The sequence below is a fragment of the Nuphar pumila genome, chromosome 6 (assembly GCF_984573655.1).
Source record: "Nuphar pumila chromosome 6, dmNupPumi1.hap1.1, whole genome shotgun sequence".
Taxonomy (NCBI): domain Eukaryota; kingdom Viridiplantae; phylum Streptophyta; class Magnoliopsida; order Nymphaeales; family Nymphaeaceae; genus Nuphar; species Nuphar pumila.
The window spans coordinates 12,294,873-12,315,858 of record NC_143254.1 but is presented as its reverse complement, the minus strand read 5'-3'; the positions used below and the strand labels follow the sequence as shown (position 1 = coordinate 12,315,858).

Sequence of the window (20,986 nt, the reverse complement as noted above, 5' to 3'; positions counted from 1 at the left end):
TTGATGCTTAAATAGGACATTAGACTGATATGGATATTAACTGGATGCATTTCATTATTGATTGAATTAGGCATGCATAAATATGAAAAATTAGCCTACTTTGTTTGTGTAAACATATAATTATTGTATTACTGTATCGATTTCATGGCAGAGACTAATCGAAAGCATGCATATAGTGCCATGAATATTGTTACATATGAACCCTGAATGTGGTTGCATGTTTGCATTGGCACAATTAATAAGAGAGTTAAATAAGAAATCAAAATAAAATTAATTATCTTGTGGCTTACTGAGAGACTAAGCCTAGTATTGACGGTTCTGTGAAATATTATTTTAGCACGAAACGTTGCTTTTGTCTCCCATCCACAAGACTCGTAACCAAAGAAACTACCACGATTTGTCAGCAGTGTGGCAGGTAAGACTCATGAGAAAAATTTGATATATCGTGTTGTAGGAGGTTGAAAACTCTATCTAAAATTATATTTTTCTCTCCAGAGTAGTCACAGTTGGGGCGTTACGCAAGTTAATAAGACACAATTGCTTGAAGATACAAACCTAGGTCGTACCTCCAAACAGAAAGATTTTATATTGTACCCATACATAGATATTGGCAAGCGAAATAAGAATCTGAATTGCATATAGATAAAACATGACATGCATCATTTAAGCAAGAAAATAATAATTGAAGATAAAAACTTATTCATGCATAAAAGACTCGCAGCATTGGAGTGGTGAGTCCATGCATCTTGTATATATTCATGCATTTTATAAATGTTCATGCGTGTGCATAATTTATTATATTGTTGCAAATCTTAGTATAAATGAATATACATTAAATTGACTTGATAGCATGATTTTATATTTATTGCCTACTAAGATATGTGTTACATGATTGATATATGAGGCTATGTTTGAATGTATTATGATATCATGCATTTATTATAAGTATGTTATTTTCTATTAGGCTTTCATGAGTTTGACCCATTTTATAGGATTTCAGGTAGATTATGATATGCAACTGCGGAGCGGATGCAGAATGCTTGGGTGGCATCGAGAGCCAGTCTTTTTCTTTCTCGAAGATAATTTAAAAAAAATAATTATTGTTATTAAAATACTCTGATATATATTTTAAATTATTGAGACTAAATTAAATCTTAATGTTATTTATATTTTAATTCAATTATGATGATTGATTGTACTTTAACCTGCCTAAAATGTTTAACCCAAAGAAAAAGATTGTTTTTGTTGTTCTTAAAAAAAAAGTTTTCTTTGAAATTTTGGGGTGTTACATCGTGAGAGCATGTATGTTTAAGATGGATGACCAGAAGGTCAAAGCCATTCGAGAGTGAGAACCTACTAAGTTTCTTGAGTTGTGCTTTTTCTTGGGGCTTGTTAATTACTATCGATGACTCGTTCAAGGATATTCACTGATCACCGCCCCACTCATTGATCTGTTGAAGAAAGATAAATCATGGTTATGGATTAATGATTGTCAAGATGACTTTCAGTAGTTAAAGTATGTTTTGACAGAAGAACCTATGCTACATCTGCCTGATTTTTAAAAGCCAGTTGAAGTCCAGATAGATGCATCTAACTTCATGATTGAAGTGGTGTCGCTGCATGAAGGACATCCCATCACTTTTGAAAGTTGTAAGCTGAAAGATGCAAAATGATGTTACATAGTGCTTGAGCATGAGATGTTGATTGTTGTACATTGTCTTCCCATGTGGAGGCATTACCTTTTGGGGTTATAGTTTGTTTTGTGGTCTGACAACATTGCAACAAGTTACTTCCAAACCTAGAAGAAGTTGAGTCTAAGACAAGTTCGTTGGCAGGAGTTTCTAGCAAAATTTGACATGGTCCTAGAGTACAAGCCAAGCATGACCAATGTCATTGCTGATGCATTGAATCAGAAGGCTGAACTTGCAGCATTGCATGAAGGAAAAGAAAACACTAGCCAACCGACAAGTGATCTTCTCGAACATGTTCAAGGGGTGTTGAGGAATAATCTGATGAGCTAACAACTTATCACCTTAGTGAAGGAAGAAAAAACTTAGAGATTCTGGTTAGAAGATGATTTTTTCTACACCACTGAGAACCGTTTGTACATCCTGTGATGATGTACTCTACAAAGGTGTTTGATGCAAGTGTGTCACAACACATGCTGGGCTAGTTACCCAAGGCAATAGAGGATATGGGCATTATTGAAGTATGCATACTATTGGCCGCAGATGCACGATGATGTTGATAGATATGTGCATACTTGATTGATTTGTCACCAAGACAAGGTTATTAACCACATACCTAGAAGATTGTTATAGATATTACTAGTGTCGGGTCATCTACGAGAATGTATCACTATGGGCTTCATTGTCAGCTTGCCTATTGCATAGGGGTACAACTGAATTCTTGTGGTTATGGGTAGTTTTTCAAAATATGTTATCTTTATAATTGCCCTTGCTCAACTGTTGATACCGCGAAGCTATTCGTGCAACATATGATCAAGTATTGGGGAATCATAAAGAGCATTGTCAGTGATTATGATGCTCGTTTTACTAAAAAAAATTGGCGAGATGTATTGTGCTTGATAGGGTTATACTTGAACTTCAACATGAGTTTTCATCCCCAGACTGATGGGCAAACCAAGCAGATTAATGGCATGATGCGAGAATATCTTCAACACTTTGTTAGTGCCAACTAGAGAAATTGAATAGATTTGTTTAATATCGCTCAAATTTGCTACAACATCTATAAGAGTGAGTTATCCGGCTACAATCCATTTGAAGTTGCTACATGACAACAACTACAAACTCTACTCTCTTGTTGCTTGAGGACATAGAAAAGCATCTTATGCAAACCAGTTGAACTGACAAGACTAGGCAGAGTTGGCAAAGGCATATATGAAAAAAGCGTCGAAGCGCATAAAAAATGAGTTGATGAAAAATGTCAACCTACAAAATTTCGAATTGTAGATAAGGTGTTGGTGAAGTTTTTTCTCGAATTCACAATTCATGAACACCACCGAGATCTCATTCACAAATATGATGGCTACTTCACCATCACAAGGCGTGTTGAAAACTTGGCGTATAAGTTTGACTTATCAGTGATTTTTTAATTGCATCCAGTCTTTCATGTGTCCAACCTGAAGTCGTTTCATGAATAGAAAGAAGATCAACAGTGAAGCATACTTTAACATGCTCTCATTCCACAACGCACACCTTCAACAATTAGCACACGGGGCAGATAACCAAAAGCCATCCTGAACCACTTAAAATGTGCATTTTGCAACACGTGGATGACTTCTAGTTCTCTGCTCGCTTGTCTAGTAGGAGAAGCTAGTATATGTCACCTTGTGTTGGGATGTTGCAAGTTCAAATTCCAATGGTATCGTTGTATAACTGGTAGGGGTCTGCTTAACCCCAGCTTGCCTTAAAAAAAATACACCTTTTAAGTTGCCAAGATATACGTATTGAAGAGAACTTTTGAAATGGTTTGAAGACCAAGGAGCACTGTTACAAGGAAATACAGTACTATTTTGATTTTGAGTGAAGGAAATGCAGTACTAGTCAAACGGGTTTTATGAGAGTTCACATTTATTTTGCATTTATTCATTTTATCAACTGTTTGAGACCATAGATTTGCCTTTCATTATACAAATAAGTTTTGATCAATTAACACTAAGTGGCAAGTCTAAAACTTCTTGACATATTAAGGGCAAAATCCTGAAGTAAGATAAAACAATTGCCAAATTAGGTCACATTTGCTTGGCTCCAAATGAGAATCGAAAAGAAAAAAACCCAAAATGATGAGAGAACAATTCTCATTTGCCTCCTTTCTCATGTGCAGGCAAGCGTGAGAAATGGACAATGAGATTCAAAACCACATCTTGGGCTATTTTACTAAATTTTCATGTGATTCCAAATCACATCGCCCATCTATAATTTGAAATCATATGATTTCCAATCACATAAAGGACCAAATCACACAATTTTCAAATCAAATGAAGTGCAAGCCAACGTGCCAATGTCTTGATCTTTTTCAAATCAGATATTCATTCTAGAATAGCTATAACATGGAGAAGAACGCCTTGAAATGTGCATCATATACACAAGTAATGAGGATGTTAGCAAATTATATGTGATGCATTAATGCCACAATTAGGGATGGCAGTGGACCGGGGGAAAGCAGGGGCCCGCCCCGCCTCGCCATGTTTCGACCGGGGATGAAGGGTATGAAACGGGGATGGAGGCGAGGACGAAGGTTAAAATCCATCCCCGTTCAGGGATGAAGGCAGGGATGGACCTAAAAAAAATAAGTTTTTTTTTTATGAAAAATTATCTGGGGTTAGGCACACCCCTACCAGAAAACAGCCGCCCCACGTGGCAGATGGATTCGATGCTGGGCCTTCAGCTTGACACAGGACTCCGCTTACCACAAAATAAGATCTAAATGGATCTCTTGGACCTACATTGCCTCGTCTTGCTCCTGCATCAGGGCGTAAACCGGAATGCAAAAACAAAAAATACATAAAAAGAAGGTTATACATATATTAATAAAAGTATACATTAAATATATTATAAAATATCATATAATTTTTATTATATATAATTATTAAAATATATACATAAATATTACATGTTTTTTATAAAATATAAAGGTAAACTGACCCGACTGAGTCGCGAGTCAATCATGGATGAGCTGAGTGACGAGTCAATGGGTTTTAAAACTATGGTTTTTAGGGGTGTTCAGGTTCCGGTGGTTAGCCCATCAAATTTTACATCAGCTTTTGAAACTATCATGATAATATACCACAACATGTTCAAAATATCAGTGACGTTTGTGACGTAGGATTCGGATTTGGCTTTATTTGAATGAACCATATCCAGATCCAGTAAGGTACTGCTGTACCCATCTTTCAGATCGGTGTGACTGGATCAGCTTAGTCAAACCCCCAACCCAAACCCAATACAATGTTCTCGGGCATGAATTTTAAATAGGATTCCAAACGTGTAGTTGGATCCGTTCACATTCATCAAAGTTCACTTTTCAAATCTGGATTACAGTTCTAGTTGATCGATTTAAAAGTCCAGATCAAATAAATTTGCGTGAGAAAAAACAAAACAAAAACATGTTTTCAGTGTATTTTCCTGCTCCAGGTTTGCCATACAAAACTCATATCCGGACTCCACCCTACTTCATCTGAACTTGTTTCTATCTGGATCCATTGCTTAACATTCAGATTTTAATCTACTATGGTCCAGAGCGTATCGGACCCGTTTGCACCCTAGATGGGCACAGACACAGACTGACAGATGAGATTCCATCCACCAAATCCTGGAAAGTGGATATGGGCCTTTTGGGTACGCGACCCGTATCCTTCCCATTTTCAACCCTAATCATTATGTCTAGCAGGGTAGCGACTTTGGGCAGCAACCATAAGAGAAATGTCGATCTCGATCCTGGACATCCACCCAGTGCGCACCCGCTTTGGGTGGATCGGTACGGGCGTCATGGGAACCGCCATGGCTGCCCGGGTCCAGGCCGCTGGGTTTGCACTCACTGTCTAGGCTCGAACCCCTGAAAAGGCCCGGCACCTCCAGGCAGCCGGTGCCTGTCTTGTCGACTCCCCCATTCGAGGTCGCCCCCCACAGCTATGTCGTGATCACAATTGTCAGCCACCCGGTCGGCGTCCCCAATGTGGTCCTGGGTGAGGGCAGCGTCCTTGCTGTGCTGCAACCCGGCGGGATTGTGGTTGACATGACAACCAGCAGACCAGCACTGGCACAGGAGATTGCGGTGCAGGCAAGGGCGAAGGGCTGCTGGGCCGTGGATGCGCTGGTGTCCGGCGGTGACATCGGTGCAAAGAAGGGGACACTCACGATTTTCGCTGGTGGAGATCAGGCGGTTGTGAATGTGCTGAGGCCGGTGTGGGACTTGCTTGGGAGGGTCTGGTATCTAGGTGAGGCTGGAAAAGGGCAGAGCTGCAAGATTGGCAATCAGATCACAGGCGTGGCTGCCATGCTGGGAGTCAGCGAGGGGCTGTATTTTGCCAGACGTGCCGGCATGGACCCTGCTCGGTTCATGAGGGCTATTGGTACAGGCCCCACATGGACCAAGGTGGGGGAGTTGTTCGGACCCAGGGTTGTGCAGCGGGACTTTGAGCCCGCCGGGATGGTGGAGTACATGGTCAAGGACCTGGGGATGGCCATGGAGGAGAAGGATGGCCAGGCGGCAGTCGCCGCTGCCGGGTGCAGCTCTGTTCAACCAGATTTTTTTAAGTTTGCAAATTGGATTTATTTTTTTAAGTTTACAAAATGGGTTAATATATGTCCAATTTCTGTTTTTTTTTTTTTTACTGCAACTGATTAAGTTTATCTTCAACAAGCATTTATGTAATCATCTCATGCATTTATTGATGCAAACAAGATTGGTAACCTTATGGACAAAGCAGGTCAAGTGCTAATTCATAAATAACACTTTCCTAAAACAAAAAGGGTGAATGGAAAAAAGAAAAGTAGCAAAGTGGGAGGGGGCTTGTCTGATAGACGGGTGGTCAGGATTCCATTCCCATGAGAGTCAGCCCCTTGTATATAAGAAAGTGCCTTTACTCGTGCCGAAGCAAGGCGATTCCTTAATGGCAAGGGATGAGTCACGGGTTTACACCGTCCGAAAAGTGATCATAAGTACGGGAAGCATGGCCCACACAACTAGGTTTCTGATCCCGAGAGTGATTTCTCAGTTCATAAAAAAAAAAAAAAAACTAATGGTCAAACTTGGTGCAACCCATTTCACTTGTATCAAACTGGCCGCAGTTGGTCACTTCTATAGATGGTTCATGGTGTGTGATTTCTTGTCTGATATTTTCTGGGGAAAGTTTACTTCAGCTAATTGCTTCTTATGTTGATAAATGACCAGAACTTGTCCAAGTTAACTTAAATTCCTTGATGAGTGGGAATTTAGTAGTTAGGAATCGTTCATGTGACTCCAAATCCTTCCAAATTTTCACAAAAAACATGATTTTTTTTATTTATTACACAAAAAAATCACACTTGGGATCAAAGACTTGGCCACGTTGGTCTTAATCTGCATTGCCTATGCCGCTGTCCAGCTGCCATAAAATTGCATGGGCACGCCCTTAAATCCTTAGGGAGACTCCCGTTTCACACCTTTGAGGAAGAAGGTACCCCCACAGGCATTCAAACTCGAGATATGGAGAGACCTCCCTATCCATGAGCCATGAGCCTCAGGCCATGTGTGGATCCTCTTGGGGTCACTAATGACTTGACATCAAGTGTTTGTAAGCAATTCATCTTAATAGGCTTGATGTAGTATCGAGGACGATGCACAAATGCACTCTATTCTCTTCTTTGTCTTTAGAGTATATCAAGATATTATCAATAAATATAATTATGAATTAATCTAGATAACTTCTGAATATATGATTCATCAAATTCATAAAAGTAGTTAGGGCATTAGTCAAACCAAATGACATTACTAAAAATTCATAGTAGCTATAAAAGTATACAAAAAGTTGTCTTCTATATGTCACTACCTTTACAAGCAACTGATGATAACCAGATCTCAAATCTATCTTAGAAAATATAACGTATACGAAAAGTTGCTTTCTTTTTGCCTGCAGTTTGTGATTGGAACTCTTAGACTTTGGATCAATACATTATTCGTTGGTCAGTAATAATTTATCTAGGTCAATTTCATTTTTTGCTTCTGATCTTGCCATCTCTTTCTCGTTACGGTTTTCTGTAATTTCTTTTTTCTTATTATACGTTTTGATTACTAAATTCAAGTTTATTTTATTTTTATATTTCTGTTATTTCGAGTAATGAAATGCATTATCTTTGCTGCAATCTTTGCTTGTTTTACTATAACATCTAAAATATGATGATCTTCCACTTCCTCTTCTACGATTTTTTTTCTGGATTCAGAACATGTTTTGTGAATTTGACAATTTTTTCTGTTTTTGCTGTTAGATTTTGATCCATATTGAATTGCTTCTCCATAGTTGCATTCCTTTGTAATTAGTTAAGTTGCTTATTAATTAAGGCTCACGCACATACATTGGCATCCTTTTTTCTCACCTTGTTTATCTTTTCTTACTGGATTTATACAAATTGAGAATTTTGAAATCAGTTTTAGATTATCTTTTTCTTCTCTTAATTTCTCAATCTTTTAGAAATGTTGCTTGCATTGCAGATTTTGTTTCAGTTATTTGTTCCTTGCATTGCAGATTTTGTTTTCATTACTTTTTTCTTTTTCATTTTTTGAATTTTCAATCTAGTATATGTAGTATGCAAGTTTTCTAATATAACCACAATTCTACAAATAATTTTAGAAAATGCTACGGTTGCTACTATTTTCTCATATTAAAATTTATTATTTCTTTAATTTTAGTATTGAAAGTGTGTTGTATTTGAAAGGTTTCATGTTCGGGGAGAGAGAGTTGTCCCGAGAGAGAGTTGTTATGATTATTCCACGTGGCACTCTTATTTTTTGCCCAAAATGAGTAAAAATAATAATAATAAAGCTAAATAGAAACACAAAAAGTATTTCGTGTTTTTTTTCCCTCTCTCTCTCTCTCTCTTTGCAAACCGCACAGGGAACTCCTCTCGTGCCCTCTCTCTCTGCTTCTACCATTATTGCGCAGAAGATGATTGAATGGAGGCTCAAGAGTGAGTCTCTCTCTCTCTCCACCTTTTCACTCTCGTTTTCTCTTTGTCTCATACTCTTTATCTCTCTCCTTTTGTAGTGTCCTTCCTTTCGTGCCCTCTCTCTCTTTTTGCTTCTACCATTATCGCTTAGGAGACGATTGAATGCCCTTAGAGTGAGTCTCATTTTCTCTCTCTCCTTGTTTTTATTTGTTAGGGTTTCTTTTTATGTATGCAACGACAATGATAATCCATACTAAAACCTACCTCCTTCCTCATCCATCCAAGAACAATGGTCATGTAAACCATTGTAACTTCCTTGACCAAGTTACCATATAACATGACTGGCATAGTTTGATTTGCTTTGATGTCTTCTTGTAATTTAGAGATTATTATACAACAAATGGCATAACTGAATGAACATATGTAGTACCGGTAACTCTATTGGGCCACTGTACCTAGGTATTGATATTGATTGTTCTAAGAGGGCATTTGATTGTGTAGATAGTTGTTGTCCATGCCCCACACACCCAATGCAAATAACGGACATGCGAGACACTTGGGAAGAGAGACACCTTTTAAGTGTCATGCATAGTTCCAACACTTCCCCTACAATAGCGGTGGCTGAGACACTTGAGACAAAACCAAAAAATTAAAATTAAAGAAGCAGAACAGACCGCAAAAACTTGACTTGCCTAAGACACCTCTGCACGTGGCCAACAATGTCTTGGCAGAATTGTTCTGCACATTCTTGTCTGCGTAATCAAATGCTCCATTAAGGCATGCTTGATAGTTTGTCCGGGATTTGACGAAATGAACAAAAAAGATAAAACAGAACACTAATTTTGTTTGTTCTATAACAATTGTACAAAGTCCAACATTTGTTTGGACCATACTAAAATGTTGTATTCCAAATGTCTGTTGTTTGATGATGATATGCGAACAACTTGGACAATTATAGATAATTGGTTGGATTACTTCATTTTAGATCATATGACCCGATCCCCCTAACCATATAAGTATTTTAACATGTTTATTATGGATTTTAACGTCAGATATAGATATTAGATTGAAATTAAAAACTAAAAAATGTTTAAAATTTGGGTAATTTGAAAAAAAAGCAAGAATTGATATTTTTTTATATATAAATGCTTTAATCGATGCCTTATTAGATCTATTTATGAATTTTTATAAAAAAATATGGATTTTAGCTTTAAATATATATCTCATACTGAATCCAAGTACAAAAAAAAATGTTTAAAATTTGGGTAATTTGAGAAAAAATAAGAATTCATATTTTTTATATACAAACCAAAAACTCTAATGCATATTCATATTCATTTTATATACAAACCAAAAACCAAAAATACAAAAAAATAAATCATATTCATATTTTTATACCAAAAACTAAAATACAAAAATTCATATTCATAAAACCCAAAACCCAAAACCCAAAACCAAAACGCAATATATTTATATACAAACCAAAAACCAAAATTTTAAAAAATAAAAAAAAATCATATTTTTATATATACAAACCAAAAGCCCTAATGCATATTCATATTCATTTTTATACAAACCAAAAAACAAAAATGCAAGAAAATAAATCATATTCATATTTTTATAACAAAAACCAAAATGCAAGAATTCATATTCATAAAACCAAAAACCAAAAACAAAAATACAATATATTTATATCACTACAAGAAATATGTGGATTAGCGATGGACGTAATCCATTGCAAATCTGTCACTAAACAGTTTAGTGACGAACTAGCGATGGATAACTTTTATCATAATTTTCTAGTTGCTAATTAGCGACAGAACATATATGTCGCTACTTCCGTCGCTAATTTGCGATGGATTAGCGAATGCCATGATCTGTCGCGAGGTCGTCGCTAATCCACAGAGATTTGGTTTTGCCACAGATACACATCCGCCGCTAATTCCATCGCTATTGTAGTGACGAATTATAATATGTCGCAAAACATCAGTCAATTCAGTTTTACGACGGATAAATATTTGTTCCTAATCCGTCGCTAAATTGGAGGCTGATACTAATTAGCGATGGATATTATCCGTCGCTAATCCATCGCAAAAATAAAAAAAAAATAAAAAAAATTGTTTGAAATATAAATATCGAGAAAAAATTTCTCGTTATACAATTTATATATACTGTGTATAAAAAAAGTACACATAAAAAATACAAATACAAAGTAGATGAAGCAAATTTAACACAAGTTATAAGTGAAACAAAATTAACAACCCAGTATAATCATCGTCAAGTTCTAATTTGTTACAAGTGAACATATACAAAGAGTTTCGTTTGAAAAAAATTCAATAGATGAAGCTAATCCTCACCAAGATTTAGATCATCGTCCTCTTCATTGTCTCGATTTGCCCCTCCATCCATGCCTCCATCAGCTCCTCTATGCCGATCATCTCCAGCATCCTACAAGAGAACCAAAATGTTAGTATTGATAAACAAAATATAATGAAATAAATTATATGCAATGCACCTAATCTAAGACGATCAAAGTAACATGGCTGAATGATACATAGACTGGCAATAAAGTGAAGGACATTAACAAAATTCAGAGGTTGTAAAAAAAAATTCATAGTGATGAAATCATGCTTATATGTGTTCTAAGGTTGTCAAAAAACTTTCATAGTGATTAAATCATGCATATATGTGTTATAAGGCAGTAAAAAAAAATTCATACTGATTCAATCATTTATATATTTGTTCTAATGAAGGCTGCCAAAAAAATTCATAGTGATTCAATCATTTATATATTTGTTCTAATGAAGGCTGACCAAAAAAATTTAAAGTGAATCAATCTTGCAGTTATGTGTTCTAAGGTTGTCAAAAGAATGTCATTGTGATTCAAGCATGCATATATGTGCTCTAAGGTTGTTAAAAAAACTTTTCTAGTGATTCAATCATGCATATATGTGTTATAAGGCAGTCAAAAAACTATCATAGTGATGAAATCATGCATACATGTGTTCTAATGCTAACAATAAAAATTCATAGTGATTAAATCATGTATATATGTGTTTTAAGGCAGTCAAAAATTTTTTATAGTGATTCAATCATGCATACATATGTTCTAATGCTAGCAATAAAAATTCATAGTGTTTCAATCATTCATACCTTACGGGCACCAAAGCTCATGTTGAATGCAAATGAAGTTTTCCTATCCCGAAAAAAGTTGCACAACTCATTACGGACAACGTCAAAAATGGCTTCATGTAAAAAGTCATGCATTGTGTCCTTAATAAGCTCGCAGACACCATCCTAAGAATTAGCAGGGTCAATCGGACGTTGAAAGTTGATGCTGGCAGAAGAACTCTAAGAGCTCTGGCTGGAGGAGGCAACGACTGGTGTGGTGTTCATATTACTTCCAAACATGAACACACAACCCTTTTTGGGTTCACCGGTTTCAATCACTCATGCTGTAGGATCAAAAGACGGATGCTGAGTGGAGTCATCGTCGTATCGCTCTATCAACTGTTGCTCGTATAACTCCTACAAAGTAATGATTACAATATGAATTAATAATTAAAAATGATAATGTTTATGATAATGTAATTCATGGTAACTTGTATATTATAATATATATATATATATATATATATATATATATATATATATATATATATATATTGATGAGTTACTATTTTCTTCTTGTGGCTCCCAAAAGTCCTAGAATCACCTGTGTGTAGATGGGCATCGAACATTTTTGCTCGATTTTGTGCAGCCTTTGTTGAGCGGTTTCAAAATTTATGGCTCGCCCACTTATCACACATTGTATCCCAATAATCTATCATGATAGCAGAAGGGTCATGGCCCTTCCAATACAGTGGATCATCTATCCTACCAGTTGCTTTTGTTGTTGCAGTCTTCGTATTGTGAAGCATATCGTCAAATCGACTGGCAGCCACATTTTGTCATACTATTTTCGCGTCCTGCTCCTCCTTCGCAGTCACGAAGTGATTCGAAGCCTACAAATAATTTTAGAAAGTTAGTGCATATGACTATAACACAAAATTAAATATGAAATACATTAGCTATGATAAATGATTGTATACCATGAATGATGACCATAATCTTTCCAACACTTCCTTCGGGTACTCTTTTCATTGAGCGACCAGTCCTAGTAGATGCTGAAGTAGTGACTTTCTAATTTCTCGTATTACTTCATCTGGCTCGAACCTCGCGATGTACATGAATTGGTACACATTAACAATCGACTATCGATACACATTATTTATAAGATAAGTATTAGATAAGTAACAATGTAATACTTACGGTCGACTATCGATATACACTATTTGAATGAGTCATCGTGTGTCAGACTGAGAAGACTCTACATCCGGCGTTGTCTCATGATGTGTATGAGTAGCTGGTGTAAGTAGGTCATGTACAGGCAAAACATCCTCTACAGAACAATGAGTTAGAAATTCACACAATGCATATATAAACTAATCAACTGTTTATTTATTTAAATGATATACCTATTGAAGCATTACATGAAGACGAAGGCTGAGACTGACTATCACAGAGCTGAGATCCTATAAATGCGATTAACAAGTAACATTTTTCATATCAACATATAATAAAAAACATAATGAATTCTTATATTTAAATATAACACAAAGATATCTATCTAATGATGTCCCACAACTTCCACTTGGTCCTCAACCACTAGGTGTTTGACCACTGTGACCTCCACAAACCATATTCTAACAAATAAAAATATTATTTGGATCAGTTACATAACTCTTGATCTATGCATGAAATGTAAAGATTTAAAGGTCCTACATGAATCTTCATCACTTGGTATGTATTACAAGATGTATTTTACTAGCTCGAGTATGCTTCCTTATCACTTGTTTGACTTTCATATTCTTCTTCTTCTTCCTCCTCTTCTTTATCCTCTTTGTCTTCTTCTTCATTGTGCGTTCATCCACATGATATATCATTTGGATCACATTCTTCTATACGTGTGTCATCAAACAATAGAGATGTGACATGTAAATCATGTGTAGCATCATGATCGTAAGAGAATTCATACATATCGTCTGATTGATAGTAATCACCCTGTTCAGCAATCTTGTCTTCTTATAACTCATCATACTCGGGGTATAGTTTAAACTTCACTTTGCAAATCGCCCACCCTTCATTTTTATCTGACTTCCTTGTATTAGAATATGAAGTATAGTAAACTTGTTGAGCTTGCGAGGCTAATATGAATGGTTCATATGTTCCAAACCTTGATTTATAATTCACCTCCGCAATGCCTGAGACTTTGTTGACTCTTGTTGTTGTGTGATCAAACCAATGATACTTGAATAAAGTTACTTGTTATTTATGCCTAAGTAAGTTAACTCCATTATTTCTTCAATAACACTGTAGTAGTCAAGTTCATTTTCACCGTAACTGCTACCCTTGACACACGCACCACTATTCATGGTTGACTTGTTTACACCATAGTATTTTGTATGAAATTGATAACCATTTACGATGTACCCATTATAACATTGCACAATTTTGGTCAGACCATTTTGTAAATCACATATTCCTTAGTCATTAACATCACCATGGCGGACCTACAAGCATAAACAATAACTGTAAATGCAACCAATTAAGTAACATATTATTGTTTACACTGAAAGAATGCATGTCATCGTCCTTACCAACTCTTTCAATCATGCCCCAAACTTATTTTCACGTTCTTTTTGTACTTCTGAATTAGTGAGATGTGGAAGTTCTCTTCGCAACTTCAGATCAAATTGTTTGTACTTAATAAATAATTATATTACTGAACCATGTACGTAGAGAACTTAGTGTAACATATTATGTATACTTACTCAATGTAGGAGTCGATCTCTGAGCAATTAAAAAGGATATAGATTTTTGTTGCATCTTGCTCTCGATCTTTCAAGAGTCTTGACCGACAATTGCTAAAGGCATTCTCAAGTGGTTTAAATATCGATAGTTTGTCAGCCACAGTAACTTGTTCTCCATTATCATTACGAGGTGGGCAAGTGTAACATGTTGGAATGTGAGGTTCAAAGTACATAGATGAGAAATTTGAAATCTCTTCTAAAGTGTACGCCTCACAAATTAAACTCTCTACTCTTGCTTTATTTCGAACCTTTTTTTTGAGGTCAAACATGCAACCCTCCACTCTTGTTTTATTTCGAACCTTTTTTTTGAGGTCAAACATGCATCTGTCAACAATATATATTTCTTAATACAATAAATTCCCAATAGCATTAAAGAGAAAAGTATAAATAAAAATATACCTTTCAAAGGGGTACATCCATTGATATTGCATAGGACCACCAACCCTAAGTTCATATGACAAATGTATGATCACATGTTCCATAACATCAAAAAATGTTGGCAGAAATATCTTCGCTAGCTGACAAATAGTAGTGTTGACAGAATCTTCAAGATTCTTTACCTCAGTTACTACAACTTTTAATACACACAATGTTCTAAAAAATCTATTAAACTCGGATAATACCCCCCATATAGGTTTGTCCAATATATCATAGAATGCTAGGAGAATCAACCATTGCATAATGACATGACAATCATGGCTCTTGAACTCATATAATTGTCCCTCGTTTATCTTCACAGCTCAAGCAATGTTAAAGATGTATCCATCTGGAAATCTCAACTATCTCAACCACTGACATACCTGCTTTACTTGATATGGTCCAAGCATGTATCTTGTCTTTGGTTTTAGTACTTTGCCATTGTACTCTTGGAGTTCCAATTCTGGTCTTTTATATATTAGTTTTAAATTCATATGGGTCTTCGGATTATCCTTCATTTTTTTTTGACATTCATTACCGTATTGAACATATTATCAAACACATTTTTCTCCACATGCATCACATCCAAATTATGTCGTATCAATAAGGTCGACCAATATGGTAGTTCCCAAAATATAGATTTTTTTGTCCAATTGTACTCCTTTCCAAATCCAAGGAAGGGCGTCGGACTACTGGTATCTATCAAATCGATTGTCTAATTAATTGTTCTTACATATCGTGCAGAGGCACCTGATCCGACCGATGAAATCCACTGTACTGACACTTGCCATTGCAAATTCAATAAAACTGTCAACACCATCCATATATTCGAGCGACACCTTATTAGCAACTATCATATGATACATCCATTCACGGTTTGCAGTCATTTTATCCTATGATATTACAGATATTATCTTCACCAGTTAAAAGAGACACAAAAATGCTATGATAAAGAAAATATCTAATTTATCATGCATTGATGGTGGATGCAATGATTTGATATATATATATCACACACACACACACACACATATATATATATATATATATATATATATATATATATATATGATGTTATTCAATCACAAGAACTATGATGAATGCATTGATAACTTAATATTTTCATGTGCAAAACCATCACATCATATTTACACACATCAAAAAGATATTTAGAATAATGAAATCACATTCATCAACACAATACATTCATTTGAAGCATGTTTTCATGATACAATTTCGCATGGAAGGCATAATCAAATTGAAAATAACTTCATGCAAGCATGGATACAATCACATCAAACATGGCAATACAATCACTCATTCATACCACAACAATGTCAAACATGTACCTGCAGTAAACACACTCCAATATCCTGCTAACTACTACGATGACTAGCATGGAATCTGAACTTCAAAAATAAGGCACTTCTCTTTTCATACATTCAAATCATGTTCAACATGATCTCTGAACTCCAGCAAAGCAGTCCTAGATATCCACAACTAGGTGAGTGTGTAAACAGAAAAGTGTTGCATCCAAGAAAGTAAATAACCTGTGATATGCCTGCATCACTTACTCACCACGGGTATTTACCTAATTTGCATGCTTTTGCCTTTGCATTTTTCTTATTTCTTTTTGCATGGCATTTTTAGCCGTATGCGATGCTTAGCACTAAGCATCGCGCAATTAGCTCAGCTACACACCTGCAAAGCACAAATATACAAATGAAAACTCGGTTTCTTCAAATTAAACAGGAAACTGATCCCACAAATCAAAGGTACCTCATGGCAAAAGCACAACATATAGCCATGACAACGGTGGGTACCAAAGCCAATCCCACTCATGCCCAAAGCATGCACAACAAACTTGAAGCTCCCTCCACTAGCTGGCACAACCGTTGAACGAGTAAGCAAGCAAGCTAGGGGCACAAGCACACTGAACACGAGAGAGGGGGAGCGCAGGGAGCAGTCAGGGCATCGCCCTCCCCTGCAGCAATAGGGAGACATGGAATACAGGCATGGGCTTTAGCCCCTGCCGAACTGCCATGGCTGCCGACTTGATGAAATATTAGCAGGGGCTTCAGCCTCTACCGAACGACCATGGTTGCCGAAAAAGACATACAGGCAAGACTTTAACAATTGTTGGTCGACAGGAAAGAAAAAGGAGGACAAGAAGAAGAAGACATACAAAGGGGAAAGAGGTTACCTGCGGAGGCGGCTAGCATCGCGGGTTACCTTGCAAGGGTCACCAGTTAGAGCACACGAGGGAGGCAAGGAGGCAGCCGAGAGGCTTGATTGCATCGATCTTGGTAAACAAAAGAAGAGGATGAAGGAGCGAGAAACAATGGTGGTGGCGTTGTCGCCTGGCGGCGGTGCTCACCGACGATGGCGGTTCGAGAAAGGCAACGAGAGAGAGAGAGAGAGTGCTCGGGGGTCGGCGGCGGTGGCATACAGTGGTGAGAGAGATGGAGTGAGGGAAGAAGGAGGAGGTGAAGGAGAGGGCGATGGGTGACATGCGACGAGCAACAGGCGGCGGACGACGGGTGACAGGATGAAACAAAAAGGGAAAAGAAATGGGCTCACATTAGGGTTTTAGAAGAAATTTAGTGACGGATTAGAGATGGAAAATTCTATCACAAACGTTGTCACAAATTTGCGATGGAGTAGCGACCAAAAAACATTGTCGCTCATTCATCGTGAAGTTGCGATGGAGTTTAAGACCGAATTTTTCTAACGCTAATTTGTCACAAATTTGTGATGGCGTTTGTGACAGAATTTTTTCGTCGCTAATTCTGTAACTACTTCCAATTTTATGAATGAATAGTTTTCTCTCGCTAATCCGTCGCAACTTTGAGACGGATTATTTAGATCACGAATTTTTGTCACTAAATAATGTTTTTCTTGTAGTGTATATAAGCCAAAAAACCAAAAAAATAAAAATAAGAATTCATATTCATATTTTTTTATAAATAAATCATAAAACCCTAAAATGCAAGAAAATAACTAATAACTAATGAAAATCAATGAAAAAGTCATAATCAATAAAAATCAAAGAAAAAATCCTTAATTAATGAAAATCAAAGAAAAAGATCCTAATCAATGAAAGTCAAAGAAAAATACTAATTATTTAGTAAATCTAACCTAGTTAGAGAAGAAAAAGAAGAAGAACGAAGAGAGAAAGAGAGTTTGCCGTCGACCTCACCTTCGCCCCTTCCTGAGCGTCATCGTCACCCCTCTGGTTGCTGCATAGAGAGAGAGAGGGAAGGTCGAGCACCCCCGTCGAGGAGTCTTTTTGTTTTTTAATTTGTTCCCTTTCCCTTATTATTTTTATTTTTGTAATAAAGGGGGGGGGGGCAAAAATAATGCCTTTTTTTGGACATGGCATTCTGCACGTCCACTGCGTTCAACATTTGTTAGAAGCACGATGCACAGGACGATCCATCAAACATGCCATTAGGGTGTAGGTCCGTTGAACTTTAAACATTGACTGACACATTTTATCCACTATAAGTTTGTCAACTTGTCAATCACATGAGATAAAAAATATCTAATGTTAATTATATATTTAATAAGCATAAATTGTTATTTACCTACATATATTGCATGCTTTAGATTTTATTTTAGGATTGGCAATTTGTATATTCACACAAAAACATTTTGAAAGATAAAGCACAATTGTGTAATTATATACATCCATTTTTTCATAGCCCTGCTAAAACCATTGTTACATGTGTTTTTCACTTATTCTAAACCCGTAGATGTATTTATCATAGTTTACTTAGTAGAACACATTTGTTATATTAAGAACTTTTCATACTTAGGTACATTTTATAGGGAGATAAATTGCTCATATCACTCAAAGTTGATGACAAAATATTCATTTTTTTTGTTAAACCAATTTTATCCACATCATGGTTTCTAGTAATAAATAAACAATGACAAATAAATCTATATATTCAAATTAATCAATAAGCATCTCCAACTATGACTTTTTGTAGACTCCTAATAAAATATCATTCATTATATATTTAAGGGATCTCATGATGCAAGTCCTTTTTCATTTAACCTATCCTCAACAAACCCACGTATAGGAGAAGTGGTAGGACATACTACAAGAAAAACGTTAATTAGAGATGGAAATTTGCGATGGATTATTTCTGTCACAAATTTGTGACAGATTAGCTAGAGAAAACTAGTTGTTCCTAAAATTGGAATTAGTTGTGGAATTAGCGACAAAAAAATTCCATCTCAAATTCTGTCGCTAATTAGCGATAGAAAGATTCTATCGCAACTTAGCAATGGATTAGCGGCAAAATTTTTCCGTCGCTAATTTGAGATAAAATATTTTTGTCGCTAATTTTTTATTTAAACCGGCCCATCCAAGGCACAAAATTCTCCCTCTCTCTCTCTCATTACCCCTAACAACAACGCCAGCCTCCGACTCCTCAACCGTCCATCACCCAAGAGCTCTGCCTCTCGCTCCAATCCTTCCAAGACCAGCAACACTACAACCAAAGCCAGCACCACCCTACTCTCCACGCCCAGAGATTCTCCGGTGACACTACTCCTGGCGGCGAGCTACATGGCCTGTTCTTTGCTGGGGATTGGGAGCAGCAACAGGCGGAGCTGGGCAGGTTCTAGAGGTTGGTTTCCTAGAATGTTGCAGCTGCAGACGGTGGTGGCGGTGCTGCCGGATTCCTCAGCTCGCTGCCATAGTTCCTGCTGCTGATGCCCATGCCGGCCAGCCAGAACACCAGCTTGTTCATTCAGAGGAGACCCCTTCAGTCCAGTAGCTCACCTTCGGTCCGTGCCTGAATTTTGCTGGAGACCCAGGTGGCCACGCCCGCCGGATTCACGGTTGGCGAGTTCGCCAGATTCTGGCACGAATCCAGGGCGAGGAGGAGCACGAGGACGACGATAGCAAGTCATCCTCTGCTTCTCACCATTGACATCCTACTACTCTGCCATCAGCACTAGTACTAAATCATCACAGAGGTGTTCATGTTCACTCTTCTTCCTTTGTTCTATTCTCTCTGTTATTTTGAACTAAGTAGCATTGAAGTTCTTTTTGATGTACAACTTCATTTTTTTTTTGCTGCAATTTTTGTTATGTTCTTCTTCTGGATTTTTAGAATCTACAAGTTTTTTCCTTCGTTTTAATGTTCTATTTGACTTACGATGTTGTGAAATTTTCGGCATTTGTAGTTTCATGTGTTTAGATATCCCTGCTTCCTGAATTTCTGGATGTTAATTTAGATTTTTCTGATTTTATGCGATTTGCTTTCTTTTTCCCTGTAGTTTGTGATTGGAACTGTTAGACTTTGAATCAATACATTATTCGTTGGTCAGTAATAATTTATCTAGGTCATTTTCATTTTTTGCTTCTGATCTTGCCATCTCTTTCTCGTTACGGTTTTCTGTAATTTCTTTTTTCTTATTATATGTTTTGATTACTAAATTCAAGTTTATTTTATTTTTATATTCCTGTTATTTCGAGTAATGAAATGCATTATCTTTGCTGCAATCTTTGCTTGTTTTACTATAACATCTAAAATATGATGATCTTCCACTTCCTCTTCTACGGATTTTTTTTTTGAATTTGGAACATGTTTTGTAAATTTGACAATTTTTTCTGTTTTCGCTGTTAGATTTTGATCCATATTGAATTGCTTCTCCATAGTTGCATTCCTTTGTAATTAGTTAAGTTGCTTATTAATTAAGGCTCACGCACATACATTGGCATCCTTTTTTCTCACCTTGTTGATCTTTTCTTACTGGATTTATACAAATTGAGAATTTTGAAATCAGTTTTAGATTATCTTTTTCTTCTCTTAATTTCTCAATCTTTTAGAAATGTTGCTTGCATTGCAGATTTTGTTTCAGTTATTTGTTCCTTGCATTGCAGATTTTGTTTTCATTACTTTTGTCTTTTTCATTTTTTGAATTTTCAATCTAGTATATGTCGTATGCAAGTTTTCTAATATAACCACAATT

The 20,986-nt window shown here is 36.5% G+C and overlaps 1 pseudogene; it reads left to right on the top strand.

The window, feature by feature from the left end:
- The first annotated feature begins 5,444 nt into the window (after window positions 1–5,444).
- Window positions 5,445–19,785, top strand: LOC149833984 (putative 3-hydroxyisobutyrate dehydrogenase-like 2, mitochondrial pseudogene; annotated as a pseudogene).
- The last annotated feature ends 1,201 nt before the right edge of the window (window positions 19,786–20,986 follow it).